This window comes from Nannospalax galili, unplaced genomic scaffold, assembly GCF_000622305.1.
Source record: "Nannospalax galili isolate Female #2095 unplaced genomic scaffold, S.galili_v1.0 scaffold127, whole genome shotgun sequence".
NCBI lineage: Eukaryota > Metazoa > Chordata > Mammalia > Rodentia > Spalacidae > Nannospalax > Nannospalax galili.
Window position 1 is genome coordinate 3,033,708 of NW_008360326.1, and position 12,049 is coordinate 3,045,756.

Below are 12,049 nucleotides of genomic sequence, written 5' to 3' on the forward strand. Positions count from 1 at the left end.
TCCCAGCACTTGGGAGGCAGAGGAAGGCAGATCTCTATGAGTTTGAAGCCAGCCTGGTCTACATAGCCAGTTCCAGACCAGTTGGGGCTACAGGGAGACCCTGTCTCAAAAAGACAAATAAATAAATAATAAATAAATAAATATGTCTCCAGTAAAAAGGGATTGTGTTTATAACAAGTAAACAAATGAATTACTTTCACATTCCTTTGTGAGGGATGGGGATGGAAAAGTATGCTTTGCCTCTCTACTGTGTTTTTCATGGCTTACCACTGTATTTCTTAGCTGTGCATGTATCACATTAGAAATGGGCATGTAATTTGTGTCAAGTTCCCTTGTATGGTAGGGAGCATAGTAGGCAGTACTTCAGTGACCCCTCTTCCACTCCATTTCCACAGTTAGCATTCTGTTGCTGTGACAAAATACCTGAGAATAACAACTCAAAAGAAGAAAAGATTTATTTTGGCTCATGGTTTCAGAGCTTTCCATATATGGTCGCATAACCCATTACTTGGAGCCTGTGGACAGATAGAGTATCAAGGCAGGGAGCTCCTTGTGCAGCAAATATGCTCATCTCATGGTAACTGGATAGTAAACAGAGAGAGGAGACAGGCTCCCAATATCCCATTCGAGGGCATGCTCACTTCCTCCCATTAAGCCCCACCTCTTAAAGGTAGACTACTTCCCCAAAGCATGACAGACTTGTGACCAAACTTTCAGCACAAAACCTTTGAGGACACATTTCAGGTCCAAGTCATAATTCTCCCTCAGGTTTTTCACTTGGGACCTGGGGAGGATTTCTTGGAGCTATTAGTCAAAAATATTACTACTGGTCATAGAGTATATCTAAACACAAGCCTGATTTGATTGAGAATTCCCAGGATCTTTTATGCCATGTCTGCATTATGCTCTTTCGAGGGTGTTTTTGTGACCACAAACACCTTGTGTTTTCCCCCATTTTTCTCCAGGGGTCTTCCAATTCCATAGGTGTAAAATGAAATGCTATTTTTTCCTGTGTATGCTCAGTTATGAAAAAATTATTTATGTCCTGTTTATGCGACTGGCTTTCTTCTTTTGAGATTGCCTGCTCAGATTGTTTTTAATTTTTATATTGAATATTTTGTCCTTTCCTTGTTTGTTTTCAAAAGTTCCTTCTATATCCCTATAGCCATTTGGATCTTCAGTGTCTCTCAAAGGACCATGTATTAAAGGCTTGGTCACCACAATGACTTTACTGGGAGGCTATGGAGCCTTTGAAAGGCAAGGCCTTAATAGGTCATTAGGAGCATGCTTTCAAAAAAGACTGAGAGACTGCAATGCAATATCTTCCTGTTTTTTGTTTTTTGTTTTTCTTCCTGTCTTCTGATATAAGTGACTTTGCCTTGTCATACATTCTTGCTTTAGGTGTTGAATCACAAGCCTAAAAGCAGCAGGGCTAACTAATGATGGGCTGGAGTTTCCACAACTTTTCAATCAAAGTAACCCTTTTCTCTTTGTAATTTATCTCAGTTATTTTGATAAAGTGACAGAAAACTAAATAAACACAATCCCCAGATTATATAAAGTAACCTAAAATGCATGGGTGTTTTTCTTTAGACATTATCAGCCTTCAGTTGTCCTTCATAGTAGGTAGGTGAAGGGAATAAAAGTTTGACTGATAGACTCAAATTCATTAATATTTAGTTGGGAATGTAGCAGAGGGACATAGCCACCTGTGAATGCACCTGAGCCTGATGGTGTCAACTGGAGCCCCATTAGGAATGGACACTCCCAAAATAGAGAATTATATGTACCCACAGGTAAATGGAAGCAGGCTTCAGTTGCCAAACACAACTACCTTTTACAGTCACAAGCAAACTGGTTATCACAGAGTATTTTCAGTTCAACTTAACAGGGATCAGTCAAGCAATAAAAATCAATTTCCTGCATGTATGTGAGTGCATCATGTCATGCAATGCCCATGGAGGTCAGAAGAAGATGCTGGACCCCCTGGAACTGGACTTATGGATGGTTGTTAACTGCCATGTGGGTACTGGGAATTGAATCCAGGTCCTTTGAAAGAGCAGCCAGTGCTCTTAACCATTGAACCATTTCCTCAGCCCCAAGAACAGCGTGAACAGCGTTCTTAAAGGAAAAAACAAACAAACAAACAAACAAACTCTTATTGCAATTCTTTTCAAAGCCATATTGATAAACTATCTCTAAGACTATGATGAACAAGAAGTCATATAGAAATAACAGAAAATCTAGTTTAGAAGACTCTTTGAGAATATTTAATGCAACCATCCTAGCAGGAGGCTGATCCTATTGCTCACTACTACACAGCTGAGCTTTAGTGGACCTGGGAGTAGGACCTGCATTTCCTGCCTTTAGCTCCAGAGGGTTTCCTTTTAATCAAGAGGGAAAAGTCTCTGACTGTCTGTACTCCCAAAGCATACCAGCAAATAGTCATGTTTGGTGGAGAGGGGGGTGGATTAGAGAAGTAAAATGGTGTATTATCATTATTTGTAACTCAGGCTACTTGAGATGAGGTGTGAGAGAAATAGAGGTGACTTATTGGAAGGATTTTGGTGTGAAATATATTCTATCTCAGTCTGAGGAATGACTACTGCAGTATGAGAATTGGGCAGGAGCAGAAGGGAGAGTGAGATATATATACATGAATGACATGTTATATACATTATCCATGTGCATATATATGTGTGCATACATATAGATACATATATGTACTTAGATATATATGTATACACATTCGCAGTTGTAAATGTGGGCTGTTAGGTATTTTTAAAAGCAAAGAGGAGGAAACCAACACAGATGATACTTTTAGATAGAAAATCTTCTGAGCTTCCATAAAAGAAAGCCATGAGCAAAGATTATTTTCAAGATTTTTAAATAGCCAGGTGTGGGCAGAATGGACACAGCCCTGTCTACATAAATATGGTAGGAGAAAGGAGAAGCAAGTGAACAGAGGGCCAAAGATTTAAGACCTGAGCAGAGACCTATGGCATGGCCTAATCCAGCTACTTGGGAAACTGAGGCAGGGGTATCACAAATTCAAAGTCTGACTGAGCTACAGAGTATGGTAAAGCCCAGTTTGGGAAACTCGGTGAAATCTTGTCTCAAAATACGAAATTCTTTTAAAAGTCTGGAGGATGTAGCTCCATGGTAGAGCACTTTTCTAGCATGCACAAGAGTCTAGGTTCTATCCCCCAGTACAGCTACTAAAATGAAAGACTTAGCATTCCTAGGCTAGGAAAAAAAAAAAAAAAAAAAAAAAGATCTGATCCAGGCTAAAGAGTCACCCAAAGTCAGTAGTTATTTGTGGATAGTGTCTATGGTGCTAACGTTAAATAGTATGTGCCCGTGTTCACTAGCTAGAAGAGGTTGAGAGAGCTTGCTTGAAGTCCACACTCTCCATGGGCCCTGCAGCAACACCCTGGGGCTCCTCTAGTGCTCACCTCTAGTGCAGTCCTGTTGGCCACCTTTGAGGAGGTGAGTGTCTGGCTTCTTGGAGTTCGAGCAGGCTGTGAAGGAGCACCATGGCAAGACCATTTTTGCCTGCTTTAGCAGTTCTAAGGATGAAGAAGGAAAGAGCTGGTGTCCCAACCAGTGCAAGCTGAGTCAGTCATTTGAAAGGGGCTGAAGCGTTACTGAGGAAGGTGTATTTGTCTACTGCCAAATGGGAGATAGGTCTTATCGGAAAGACCCAAATAATGACTTCATAAAAAAATTAACTGCAGTGCCTACCCTACATAAATATGGAGCACCTCAAAAACTGGTAGAATGTGAGCACCAATCTTGTGGAGATGATATTCTCTGATGATTAAGATTTGACGATGGCAGTTGTCTTGATTGTCTGGCTTACTGTCATAGAAAAGAAACTGCATACTTGCTTTGAATTCATGTTAACAATGAATAAATGATGGTGTTAAAATCAGTGTATGTCTAAATAATAGAGAATTAAAATACAAAAATAAAGCACGTGCTTGATTTATCTGTCCCTGGCTAGTGGAAGAAACTGAATAGTAAAACCAGGAAAAAAGTGGAGTTGGAGGAAGATCATGAAATATAATTCATCCACCAGAAAGAGACAGAAGCTATCTTTCTTCCTAGTGATGGGCCATCATAAAAAGAACTGAAAGACCCTTTTTAGGGACATGAAATGATGGCAAAAACTTCATGTTAATGGAAGCTCTGTATCCCTGTACCAAAGTGGGAAAGCTAGGGAGGACGGATCCATCAGAGAACATAGCTGCCAACTGTATCTCTCCACCTGCCATAGGAGGATTTCATAGATGCTTATTAGAAGCCAGAGAAATGCAAGACAGGTTAAAGAAGCAAGCTAATTCCAAGAGAGAGCAGTGGAAAGGATCTAGAAATAGAATTAGAGGATCCAGTTCCAGCAGAAGGAGCATGAGGGAGACAGATGAAGTGGGGAGTGAAAACCCCTTGGGGAGGTGGGCTGGATGTAGGCCAGCAGGGTGGTGGAAAATAGCTATTGGTGCCTGCAGAGGAATGGATTGAGTGAGAGGCCATGGGAGGGTAGGGGAGAGGGCAGGGGGCAAGCCCCACAGGAACTGGAGACATGGAGTGAGAGATGATGATGATCCCAGCTGTCTGAAATCTGTTCTTTTCTTTTGTGTTGGCAGGATGAGGGTGGAGGAGAGTGGTAGTGAGGGGAGGATAGGCGTGCTGGGAGAGTGAGGGTCAGGGTGCTGTCTGTCATGGGCCAGCATGGTGAGAGCAATGCCTCCCTCCCTGCGGGTCTCAAGAGTGAGCTTATTTCTTATTTTTGCAGTTTGGAGAAAGCTGATCCAAGATCAGACTGTGCTTTAAGAAAGGGTAAGACACGCTCAAGAACACATGTCAGCAAGGTCCCGTGAAGGGCTTCCCTGAGGAGAGCTCCGTCTTTGTCATGGCCCTGGAAAGTGCCAGGAGGGCAGGGTAGGGGCAGATCTCTCTAGTCAGGGTTGGCTGTTGACCAGGGCTCCCTAGATTCCTGGAGCTCTCCCTGTCCTGGCCTTGCTCCTTCTCAGCCATTGCTTATGATGCTGTGCATGGGAAGGCCTCGGAGAAAATTCTTTACAGAGCAACGCAGGCCTGGGGAAGTGAGTAAGGAAACTGGGCCAAGTGTGAGCTGAGTTTCAAACCCATTCCCACCCAGGGAATAAAAGAGGACATTGGGGAAGAGCACCCTCAAGGCAAAGATGAAGGTAAATCTAGTCTCATCTCCAAAATCTGGAACCCAGTTGTAGGCACTACAGTCTTTCATCAGCCAACCATCTTTTTAGGTCCTATTTCAACTGCTTCTTCTGGAGATTATAATCCATTCCCTAGCCTGACGTCTCAGACTCTTAAACAACTCCATTTTGCCTAAGTTTGTGGTTCACTTGACATTCATTCATTCTTTTTCTTGTTCTCTAGGCAAGGTAGACATCAAGGTTTCTTTATGAAAAGAACTCAGTATTCAAGTGGTTCATTTATTGGAGATGAAGGTCACTGATGTGCTGTCCCCATGGACTCAGGGCTGGCAGGGCTCATGGCTGTCAATTGAGAGTTGACCCAAGATGAAAGATTATGTAAACCCAGAAGAGAATCTTTAAGATACCCTCCCCCACTGTCCCTCTCTCTCACAGTTTTGTTAGGACATAATTCATGTAGCTGATGATTCCCCCATTTAAAGTGTATAATTTGATGGTTTTTAGTGCACTTTCAGAGTTATGTAGCACCACAATTCAGGACATTTTCATGAGTTTGTGGTTCACTTGACATTCATTCATTCTTTTTCTTGTTCTCTAGGCAAGGTAGACATCAAGGTTTCTTTATGAAAAGAACTCAGTATTCAAGTGGTTCATTTATTGGAGATGAAGGTCACTGATGTGCTGTCCCCATGGACTCAGGGCTGGCAGGGCTCATGGCTGTCAATTGAGAGTTGACCCAAGATGAAAGATTATGTAAACCCAGAAGAGAATCTTTAAGATACCCTCCCCCACTGTCCCTCTCTCTCACAGTTTTGTTAGGACATAATTCATGTAGCTGATGATTCCCCCATTTAAAGTGTATAATTTGATGGTTTTTAGTGCACTTTCAGAGTTATGTAGCACCACAATTCAGGACATTTTCATGAGTTCTTAGCCATCACACTCCATCCTTCCCAACTCCTGCCCAACCTAACAAAATGAAAAAGCAAGAAGAAAAGGCTGAAACTGCACGTGGAGAAACGGAGGTGGAACTTCTAGTAGAATGCTTTAATTAAAACTGATGAAGTAGTGGAATGCATTGCCAGAGGGAGCTTCAAGATTTCCTTTTTCTGAGATTAAGAGGAGGAGGGGTGGAGGGGGAGGAGGAGGAAGAGGAGGAGAAAGAGGAGGAGGATGAGGAAGAGGAGGAGGAGGAGGAAGAGGAGAAAGGGGAGGAGGAGGAAGAGGATGAGGATGAGGAAGAGGAGGAGGAAGAGGAGGAGGAGGAGGAAGAGTATGAGGATGAGGAAGAGGAGGAGGAGGAGGAGGAGGAGGAGGAGGAGGAGGAGACCACTACACATCAGAGTTCTCTGGCTGGATTTAGTTGGAGGGGCAGTTATACTGGGAGATGGGGCATGGGTGGGGTGGTGGTCCAGTGTCTTCCAGGATGAGTACCCATGAAGTCAGGTGAGAGAAGCCTGCCATCCATATTTGCATGATAGTTTTCTACAAAGAAGAGCCTCTACTTACTTTTGCTTCTCTTGCCTGTGAGGTGAAGAGCTGTGTACTCCTGCAGCTGTGGGCATAGCTTTCTAGGAAACGTTTTTAGAAACTTAAGGCTGATATACAATCTTTGCCTGTCTTCATTTTTTATTGCCTACCAGTGTGCTCTGATTATATGCTGCCCTGTGTGTAACAAACTCTTTAACTCCATGGCTTGAACCATCATTTACCACTGAAGTTCCCAGTTCTGTGTGTTGAATGGGCTCAGCTGGGTGGTTCTTGCTTGAGTTCCCTCATGGTGCTGCTGATTCTAGTTGGGGCCATAGCCTCCTGAAGGATCAAGCGAGCTGGTCATCAAAATGGAATAGCCATGTAGTTGCCTTTTGCTGATGACTTTAGCTAGATCTCAACTTGGACTGTCCTCATCTGGCTTCTCCATGTAGCACTGTGATTGCTGTCCGTTTGTCTAGCACCTTGTTGGGGGTGGTTAGAAGGTTGAGATCCTCTAAGATCCTTGGTTCTTTCCAAGACTCTTTTTCCAGTACAGTAATCAGAATATCTGTTCAGGACTCCAAGAAGCCCATCAGGAAGCTATCAGCACTTTTAAAGGATAGTCCCTCATTCACTGTGTCAAAGCTCTACTGCACAGATTTGAAGAGAGAAAACAAAATCTCATTTATAGTAGTCACTGTCCTCGTTTCTGTGAATACTGAACAAAAACCACCTTAAGGGAGGAAGGACTTATTTTGATTCGTGGTTTGAGGAAGGCACAGCTGTCCATTATGGTGAGGAAGTAATGGCAGCAAGAGCTGAAGTGGCTGGTCACATTGTTTCTACATTTATGAAAATGAATGCAGGTGCTTAGCTTGACTTCTCCTTCTTCCTCTTTTTATTCAATTCAGGATGTAAGCGCATGGGATGGTGTCACCCCCATTCAAGGCGCATCTTCTCTCCTTATTAAACTCTAAAAATATGCTTGTAGCCCCTCCCAGAGGTGTGTCTCCCAGGTGATTCCAAATGCAGTCAATTGACAGTGAAGATTAGTCATAACACCGTGTTTTAATGGAAATAGCAACAGAGAATTAGTGACCCAATTTTTTGTCTAATCTGCCAGTTAGTGGTGGGGGTTAAAAAGGTACTAAGGGCTGGGCATGGTGGCACATGCCTTTAATCCCAACACTCTGGAGGCAGAGGCAGGGGGATCTCTGTGAGTTCCAGGCCAGCTGGGCTACAAGGAGATCCTGTCTCAAGAAATGAAATAAAATAAAAGAGGGGAGGTACTAAGGGGTTAGAGGAGAAGAATGCTACAAGTCTCATTGGTATTGGGTTGGAGCTATAAAGTTGAAAATTCCTAGAATAGTTAAAACAACTTATTCAAAAGAACTATATCTTGGAAAAAATTCATTAGTTGACTCATTTACTGAATAGGCATTTATAGAGACCATGGCTAATGCAAGGAATTCATATTGAAAAGATATGATATGGCCCCCCTGCAGAACTATATCTTGGAAAAAATTCATTAGTTGGCTCATTTACTGAATAGGCATTTATAGAGACCATGGTTAATGCAAGGAATTCATATTGAAAAGATATGATATGCCCCCCCCTGCCTTCTAGAGTCTCAAAGTTAGGTAGCATGCATAAATGAGCTCTGAAATCTAAAAAGTTTTTTATGCATATACATCATGTTCAGCACAAAGTATTGTAATTTATACCAAAGCTCACATAGAAATAATACTGCAAAGATATGATGGTGTTGGCAGGTCTCCTGATTCAGCATGATATCAGGCAAAAAAGGAAAGAAATATTATCATTAATAGCACAAATAGATGAAAGATGTAGGGCAGAATGGCCAAGTTAAATAGATTTCTTTAGAGATATTCCTTCTGGTAGGTATATGTACTTTTGTAGTGCATTATTTAGAAGCAGTGGGGTATGTTCAAGACCCCTGAGCTCAGCTGAAATTGTCTAGTGACCTTATGAAAATGGTAGCTATAATTCATGTTTCTGGACCAGGATTTTTTGACATGTCCAAAAGGACTCCCAGTGGGATGTGAGACTGCTGGGTTAAGGAAAGTTGCCTAGCAATTACTCAGTGTATAGATCACAGCTTTTACCTAAGGAGAAGGCACAGCTCTGAGCAGAGATAGGAAGGTAGATAGTGATAGCAAAAGAAGATGGGGACAAGGTTGGACAATAGTGCCTGAGGCAGAAGTAAAGATGGGGGATGGGTGGGGAGGACCTAGCCAAGTCTGAATCAGCCAGGATCCATTATCAGAGCTGATTTGACTGAAAAGTAAATTAAAAAACTCCAGCATTATTGGCTAATTTTCTTCTTTGTGAATATAGCTCAGCAGTAGAGGGTTTGCCTAGCGCTCATGAGACGCTGGGTCTAAGTCACAGCACTTTATAAACCAGGTGTGGTGGCACATGCCTGTAATCCCAGCACTTAGAAGGTAGGGGCCGAAGGATCAGGAATTCAATGTCATCCCTGCCTGCATAATGAGCTTGGGATAAGCATGGGCTACACAAGGCCCTGTCTCACACAAAACAAAACAAAAAAAAATAGGAGTAATTGAGTTGGTTTGGTTTTAGTATCAAGAGCTAGCCACAGTAACACAATGAATCCACAGAGCCTAATAGAGACGGGGAAGATGGCCTCTGGACAGGTGGTAGAGGACAGTGTCGTAGGCACTGTTCATCTTAGCTGGCCATGGCTCTCCAGCTAGAGTCAAGCTAAGACTAGAGCAAAGGCAGTAGTGGAAAGGAAGGCTGCGTTGTTCCCTGCTCCCTCCTCCAAACCACACTTCACATCCCCCTCAACTCACCTTCCCAGAAACGTTGCTTTCTCCATACTTTTCTTTTGTTTTGTGACCTCTAGGAATTCAGGTTTGCATGTACAAACATGTACTCAGATTTGCATTTCACCCCACCAGTGTGAACTTCCTAGTTCGACTCTTCCAGCTCCTAGTCCCAGCAGAACAGTTCTCCAGGTCCGTTCCCTCCACCTTGGGACCTTGTCACCATCTGACTTACACTCTGTGCTTTTCTTCTGTTTCTAGGCACTCATCAAAGCCTGCCTACACAGAGAAGTTTTCCGTTTTATTCAAAATGAACTTCCTTTTTGTCTCATTGCTGTGCTCATTAATTCATTGGCTGAACTAATAATATTCATTTGCTGAACACACTTGGCATGCGGATTTGAGGTATATTCTAGACCCTTCAGGAGTTCAGTTAAAAAGAAACCTCTGTCAACTTTTGCAAGATCCACTCAAGGGCAGCATACTGCGTCACTCTGTTATATTCCTTGGGTCTCTTTCTCTTGTTTTCATAAATCTGTAAAACACTTTCGTTAATAGGAACCAATCATTTTCTCATTTTCTAGCCTCCCATAGAGCATAACCCATCGAACTTGCCAAAAGCACAAGCAGGAGCCCCTGAGTGCAGTGGGCTGGTAGCAACAGTGTGACGATCTGGAGATCCACAGGAGACATGTGCTGCTCTTGGGAGGAAGCAGATTACTTTGTGGGACTCCTGGAGACTCAAATGGGGGCCAGACCCATGCTTCGAATCGATGTATCAGTGAGGAAGGCCTCTGGGAAGCTCATCATAGCTTCATCTTAGAGCAACAGTGGAGGAGGTCCTGAGGGAATAGGCATGTGATTTGAGCACCCAGCCAGGAGCAGAGGGTCCAAGGCTGCCTCAGCTCTCCACAGGTGTCCTTGGCAAACAACAAAGTTAAGTTTGGCCCTGTTCTGGTGTTGCTGATCATTGGAGGAAGAGACTCTATCTTGCTCATCTTTCTCCTGGTTTAGCCTGGTTATGTAAGGTCACCCAGACAGAGCATGCTCTGGAGCACACATGGCCATGGCCCCATCTGAAACACAGAGGACTGGGAGTCATGAGAGGGAATTGGAGCCTTGGCATTGGCCCTAATGACTTGTGTGGTTTGGGGCAATCACTTTTCTTCTGGGTCTTAGTTTTCCCATCCGAAAAGTAAGGGGGTTGAAACAGCTTAGTCATTTTGTTGAGCTTTTTTTTTTTTTTTTGTGGAATCTTCTCATCACAAAAAATATGATGTAGAAGTTCAGGGCACACAGGAAGCAGAGCCAAGTTGCCCGATAAGGGCCCAGAGGAAAGTAAATAGAGTCCTCACTTACTTGAGCCCCTCTCCTCTGCATTGTCCAGCAAGTACTTCCAAAACCTCTAGACTAGAATGCTGACTTTCGTTTTTTTTCCTAATCAGGCTTAAAAACCACAGTTAATTTTAAGGGACTCATACCAATATGTACTTGTTGACAAACTACATAGATTTACCACAGTCTGTCCTTATCTTGACCGTTAATACAAATCTTTATATATTTTGAAAACAAAATAAACATAGCTAGAAGGTTCAATATTTTCTTCTATACCCTAGTAGATTGTCTTACTTAATGCCTACAGCACACACACTCTGGTGTAGAGAACACTGGCCCCAGGGGTCCTCGGGTTCTTTCCAGCCCTGTGATTCTAGGAGTCTGGGCCTAGAACAGGGAAACAGTGCTGGTATTTCCCAGCTCTGATCATTGCTGGCAAACACCATATTCTGGGAGTTTGGGAGAGAAGGAAAATACCAAGGTCACCACAGGGGAAGAAAAATACTCCACTGTCAACTCAAGGCCACGTCTTACTTCTTAGTCAGCCCAGCACTCTGTTGGCTGGAGGATCTTTCTAGAAGTTTCACACCTATACAGTCTCTCCAACTACCTGTAGAACTTTCCCAGCATTTTCTTCTGGTCATGAACCTGTAGCCTTGAGTTAGGGTATGCTAAGGGATTTTTTTTTTTTTTTTTCAGAAAGTTTTCCCATAAACAAAGAACGGCGTCTTGAAAAATCTCCCCACTATCATTGAAGATGTGTTCTGTGAGGAGCAGGGAGCTTAGGGGTGTAGATGACAGCTGCTTCTTTCTCCTCAGGCCTTGGGCAAGTAGCGCTTCTGTTCAGGAAAAGAAAGGTTGGGAGAACTGTTGGGTTACTTTCTTGGGAGGACCACAGAGCTCAGGGGAGCAGTGACTGAAGCCCAGTCCCCATCCACTCATAACTCATTTGAGAGATATGCAAAGCTGTCAGTACTGCCAAAGGCCTGCTTGCCAAAGCAAGCTTCTCTCCAAATGCACTTCTATATTTATGAGAAACTGAAATAAAACACAGTGCTAAATTGCCACAATCAGGCAATTCCCAAGAAGAGCATGTTTAACAAAAGGCCAGACTGGGGAGAGGCCATCAGGAGGTCACCAGAACAGGATGGTGACTTTGTGGCCACAGGGTCATGATCCTGGCACAGCCAGAAAGCTCTCTGTAGACAAAGGCCAGGCAAGTCCTCTTATCCC

The 12,049-nt window shown here is 43.2% G+C and overlaps 1 pseudogene; it reads left to right on the forward strand.

Moving 5' to 3' along the window:
* The first annotated feature begins 1,757 nt into the window (after window positions 1-1,757).
* Window positions 1,758-3,824, forward strand: LOC103727808 (annotated as a pseudogene).
* Window positions 3,825-12,049: the final 8,225 nt, after the last annotated feature.